This window comes from Polistes canadensis, unplaced genomic scaffold (genome assembly GCF_001313835.1).
Source record: "Polistes canadensis isolate GaletaPanama2010 unplaced genomic scaffold, ASM131383v1 scaffold_5, whole genome shotgun sequence".
NCBI lineage: Eukaryota > Metazoa > Arthropoda > Insecta > Hymenoptera > Vespidae > Polistes > Polistes canadensis.
The window spans coordinates 1,667,489-1,673,488 of record NW_014569552.1 but is presented as its reverse complement, the minus strand read 5'-3'; positions in this window follow the sequence as shown (position 1 = coordinate 1,673,488).

Genomic DNA, 6,000 nt, shown 5'->3' with positions numbered 1-6,000 from the left:
CCGTTTCGAACGGCTCTCAGTGGCAAAAATAAAATGCATATTCAATTCGTAGGACGGAAGGTTGAGGAGTAGAATTCGTGACCTCCGACCGCATTCGATCGTTTCTAGGTAGGTACCTACCTACCTTTCAAGGGGGTGTTCCTTCTTACTTCCATGGTTCCATTATACCGTTACCTAGGCATCGACTATCTTCCTCTTTACCCCTCCCCTTCTTCTCGAGTTCCCTCTATCTCTCTCTCTCTCACACACACAGTCTCAATCTCATTCCTTCGCTGGAAGTTCGACCCCGGCTATCGTGTTCCCTCCGCTAAATATTCGAATCTCCATTCGCGATACAACAGATTATTAAAATATTTAAACGAGCCCGTCGACCGGTCGTTAGGGGTGCCCGGAGTTCCCTCCTCGCAAGGTTCTCAATTAAATGCTAACGAGCGAAGAGCTCTTTCTACCTGAATACCATTCCGTTGGAAACTGCAGTAGCGACCTACCGAAAGAATGAGAGAGAAAGAGACAGAGAGATGGAGAGAGAAAGAGAGAGATGGAGAGAGAAAGAGAGAGAGAGAGGGAGAGTACTTACGCTTTCCCTCCCTTCCTTTCCCCTTTTAACATTCTCTTTCTCTCACCAGCTCAAAGCGAGCCTCCGCACAGCGACGACATTGTTTTAACGAGACTGGGAACGTGCAATTTGTTCGTCCCGTTCGCTTGCAACCCGGCCTGTCATGGAAAGAGAGAGGGAGAGGGAGAGGGAGAGAGAGAGAGAGAGAGAATGAGTGGAAATGAGAAGAAAGAGGTGAGAGACGAGCTACCCTTTTCCGCTCTCCCTTTTACTTGTTACAAGCTGCGCTTCCCTGCTCGCAAAATCTATTTTTCCGTGCTTCTCTCTTTCTCTTTACTCCTCTTGTTTCTTCTTGCTTGCGCTTACCTTGCTCGCTTGTTTGTTTCAGGGTACTTGGGATATAGGTACATTCATATTGTAACATTTTCTCATTTTTTTTTTTCTCTCTTTGTTTTTCACCTGTATACGAGGCCTAAAAATGTTATATATTTTATTTTTATCCTTAAAATCATGACTTTTTTAACACACGAAATTTAGTTAGATTTTAAATAATTATAAACATTTTAATTGTTGGTACATAAAAATTAGTTGTAAGTATGATATCGTTATTGTTAGATCGTTTCAGAATCATTGAATTCTTTCTTGTTCTTTGTTTTAATGGTAGCTTTTCTATTAACTCGACTAAAGTGTCGGATGGAGGATAATAGCTTGATCTTCTCCACTTGTCGGAGACTTCTCTTAAACCCCAAAAAGTCACATTGAGTTTTCTCACATTAGCTTTCTGGTAAATCAAATTTTCACACATTCTATGTTAAACATCATTTTTCTTTTTCTTTATCTTCTGTATTCTTTACGTAATTACTTAATTATATATTTATAATATTTAATAACGTAGTAGCGAGAAAGGATGTGCTCGCATTATCCTTCTCGCAGTGAATAATTAATCAAAAGCGACGAAAGGCTCTTTCGTTTTTGCTATCCCGTCTCAAGAACATCTCTCATCTCTCTCTTTCTCTCTCTCTCTCTCTCTCTCTCTCTTCCTCTCTTCCTCTATCTTTCCTTCCTTTCATTCTTCTTTTTTCTCTCCGCTTTTAATTTCAAGTTAAAAAAATATCCCTCACTCAGAAACACCGCTGCCCCGGAGAAAAATAAATTCTCCCTTATTTTTTTCTTTCATTTCGACTTTCGACGAGTTTCTCTCATCCGAAGTTAAGTTTCTTTCTTGACCATGTACGTTTTGAACGTTCGAATTCGTCCTTGCTCTCGCCGTGGACTTATAATTACGTCATTGATCTTGTCAAAAGCGTCGAATAATAAAAGCTCACGTATGTACATTAAAGAGAATTCTTTTCGATTCTTTTAATTCTTGTACAAATATTGTTATGTGTTTCTATAAAATAATTTTAAAGCAAATGTCAATCAATTTATCCAACTATAATTTAATATGTTTTCGCGTTTTTAAACAGAAAATTAATAAAATGTAAAATTTATAGTATATTGTATACTTAGATGTTATTAACTTTTGGATATGATCGAAAAATTTATTTTATGAAGAAAAAAAAATAAAATAGAAAAACTTAAAATATGAGATTTCAAAGTTACATGAAATGAAATAATAATTGTTCCGCGTCCGAATTCTTTACTCAGTGAACTGTAATTTCGTACCCCCAGCGAATACGTGAACTCGGGATTATATCAAACAAACACTTGTTAGAGAAAGTTTATTATCGAAAGTTGTAAATTTTCTGGTAGCAACAACAATAAAATATTAGAGATGACCAAGAGTTGTAAGGTCTCGATGTGGTCAATCTACAATACAATTACTGAAATCCCAAACCAGTTACATATATATATATATATATATATGTATATATTTTCAAAGTGTTCACTAATATATCACACAAATAGAGATAAAATAAAAATATTATCCAACATCTGAGTTTATTGGTTTACCGTCCTGAAATAGTGAGAATATTTAAGTGTTATAGTATTTCCTTAAATGCACGTAATCGTCATTAATTTCAACGATGCAACTCATTCGTGGTCGTGGTGGTTAAGTTAAGTCGAAAAAGTTATTCCGAGCGCGATGGTGCCTTTTGCAGACTGATTTCGCAATCTTTGCCGTGGTTGTTACTGGATACTTTTTTCTAAAGAAAGAAAAAGAGAAAAAGAGAGAGAGAGAGAGAGAGAGAGAGAGAGAGAAAGAGGTGAAGGAAATCTCAGAATGTCGGGGAATAGGAAACGAAGACAAAGAAAGAAAAATATCGAGGAATGGCGGCTGAGGGTATAGGCGAATGGGTCGGCTACACCCGAGTTAAATTTTAATTTGCAACTAGTTAAAAAGTTAGCATGGGCTCGTGGGCGCGCGGCCGAGCACTGTTCAGAGTAGTAAAAGAAGAAGAAGAAGAAGAAGAAGAAGAAGAAGAAGAAGAAACCAGTGCCGGCGGCGGTGGCGCGACGATAATGTAAGGAGCGAACTTTCGTTAATGTTGAAAAAGATGAAAAGGAGGGGTGGTTAGATCAAGGAAGGAAGGAAGGAAGGAAGGTGGCTTATGCCGCAAGCCGCCTTCGACGTAGTTCACCTCCTACGTCATACGAAACTCTTTGGAAATTCGAGAAGCGCGAACTTGTTGGCTCGTAAATCGTCGTCTGCACGCGAAGTGAGTCCATGTTTTTCCTGGACACCCGTTAGAATGTCGTTAGCATTGAACCAACGTTCGAGACCATCTCGTCGTTATTTCCTTTTTTTACTTTCGTTTTATTCTTTTTCGCCTACTTCTTTTAATCCTTTTTAATAAATGATGCGTTTTTATAGATTTTTTAAGAACAAAATATATTCGCTATTAAAAGTAAATATAAAAAGTATTATGAAAGTATTTACGGGATAAAAAAAAAAGTACTCTATCTTTAGATGTTTAACAAAATTGATTAAAATACGCAGTAAGTCTGATACGTATTTGTTATTAAAGTATTTTAAAGCAAAGATGCATAAATGATGCATATAAATATATACGAAGATTATTTTAGTTCTTTTTTTCTATTTTTCTTTGCGAAAGTGAAGCAGCACATCGAGCGGCGATCGTCGCGAGTTCGCAAAATTTGCATTCGAATAATCAAGATCTCGAGGATATGTAGGAGAGTCCGTAAACGTGTCAACTATCCACGTGCATACATTTATGCATGTACCTACGTACCGCGTTCAAAATCGATCTCGAGCGGTAGAATCGCGTCCGAGTGTTTTCCCCTGTTAAAGATGTACGATGGCGTTACTTTTTAATCGATCTGAAGCACTTTCGAGAAGAGTTTTTCTCGGCATGTTCCATCGGGAATAGAATCGAAGAATAAAAATGTATCGTTCGATCGTACTAATGCCAGAAAAAAAAAAGACAAACTGTTTTTGTTCTCTTTTCAAAATGACTATGTACATATTTATTTAAGCATATGTATTTTCATTCTTTCTCTCCCTCTTTCTCGTTTCTTTCTTTATTTTTTTGACATACTTGGGACAATACCAATTGCTGCATGCTATGGGATACTTAACGAAGTTGGTGTATTTAATTCTCTCTCTTCTCTTCTCTCCAAGATATAAGTAAAAATATATATACGGTATTTAATTTATGATGGGTATTCAATTATGTACATATTTATAAATTTTGCTATTTTTATAAATAATTCTTTTGTCACGAGTGCCGATTATAGTCGTATTCAACGTATTCTTCTCTTAACAATAGTTTGACCGCCTAGATTTATTTGTAGAGGAAATTAAAACAAAAAATGTATGTAACTGAGATAACTACACTTGATGTTATGGTAGAACAAATTAGGGATACAGTTGCAGAAATTAATAGAAACCGAGAAGAAATTCACCATGTCATAAACAACATACTACAACAGTATCAAACTTGTATTTTTTCCGTAGGCGAGCAACATTTTGAATAGCACACTTGAACAGTCTTACAATTTATTTTATGACTTTTAAATAAAGTTTTAAATACCCTACATTTATATAATATTTTGTTCTTATTTTAAAGCCTAAACTACGGTTACGTTTGTACGAAAAAACCTCTAATAACCTGTATATATATATATATATATAGTTTTTCAAATAAGTTCACGTAGGATGCGTTCAAAAATATCCGTACGACAAATCGTTCAATTTCAGATGGAGAAGTCGAATATCGTTCGAATCTCGTGTCAGCGGCCGTTTTTGTATTTTTGCCAGAAAAAGAATAGGTCGTTGTGGAAGATAGTAGAAAATATAGAAGTAATAGGAGGAGGATGAGAAGGAGGAGAAAAGGAGGGGAAGAACGAAGAAAAAGAAAAAGAGAAAGATGGACGAGACAGGAGAAAAGGGATGAGGGGTGAATCGAGAAGGGTGGGTGTAGCAACGAGGAAGGTCTGGATCCGGCAGAATGGAATAAAGGACCCGGCGTATCGGTGAAACTACATAACCGTAACGATATTACGTCGCAAAAGGAGTTATTTGGCGTGGTAAATAAGAAGGAAAAGAATAAAGGGGAAGGAAAACAATGATAGGAGGTAGAGGGACTTTAAAGAGGGAAGAGAGAAAAAGGAAGAAACGGCTTCGCAAGAAGACGAAGTGAAATTTTCTTTAACGGATCGATCGTTAAAGCCGCATATAGTCGTCCAACGGAAATATGAGGCTTTTATGGACGAGGAAGTCCATTGTCCTCCTAGAATAAAGACCGTCGATGGACAAGCTTCTCTTGTACTCGAAGATCTTAATTAGAGGACTTATCGAATCATTGTTTTAACGTTGAATCATTAAAGTACTCGCAAGAGTAAATGATATATATATATATAAAATAATATGTATATATATATATATTGTGGATATCGATCAATGATGCAAAAATATCTCAATTATATTGAACACATAATAATTTGTGTTTTTAATTATCAAATCGATAATTTGTTCGAAAACGTAACTAAGTAGATAGATATCTAATTAACACAGGTAATATTGATTGCCTTTGGGTTAATACTCAGCTAATATTCTCTCAGGAACATAGAGTGATACAGGATCCTCTTTCGGATACCGAGAACGTGCTTACGAGGAAACTTTACCATGTACTTATGTTAGGTCATGTGATCTTGTAACAAAGACCTATCGAACGATCGAATAATAAGCATGTCAGCTAGTTTTAATACCAATATGAGTGCTAATAATTTATGTATGCTCCAACCAGCTTGTTGAATTATTTTCTTTTATCGTCGTTATAGTTTTTATCAATGACGATTTCTTGCCATCTTCACATAAATTGATGATATAAAATGATAGTGGAGCAAAAAGGGTCAAGTACGTTCGATCGATTGGTCTTTTATCGTTAAGATATATGACCAAGTTCTAAACAGAGGATACAATCATTCTGTCAAGAGAATTGGTTTCAGGATGTTTGGTAATTGCATTTTCCATTAGCAGC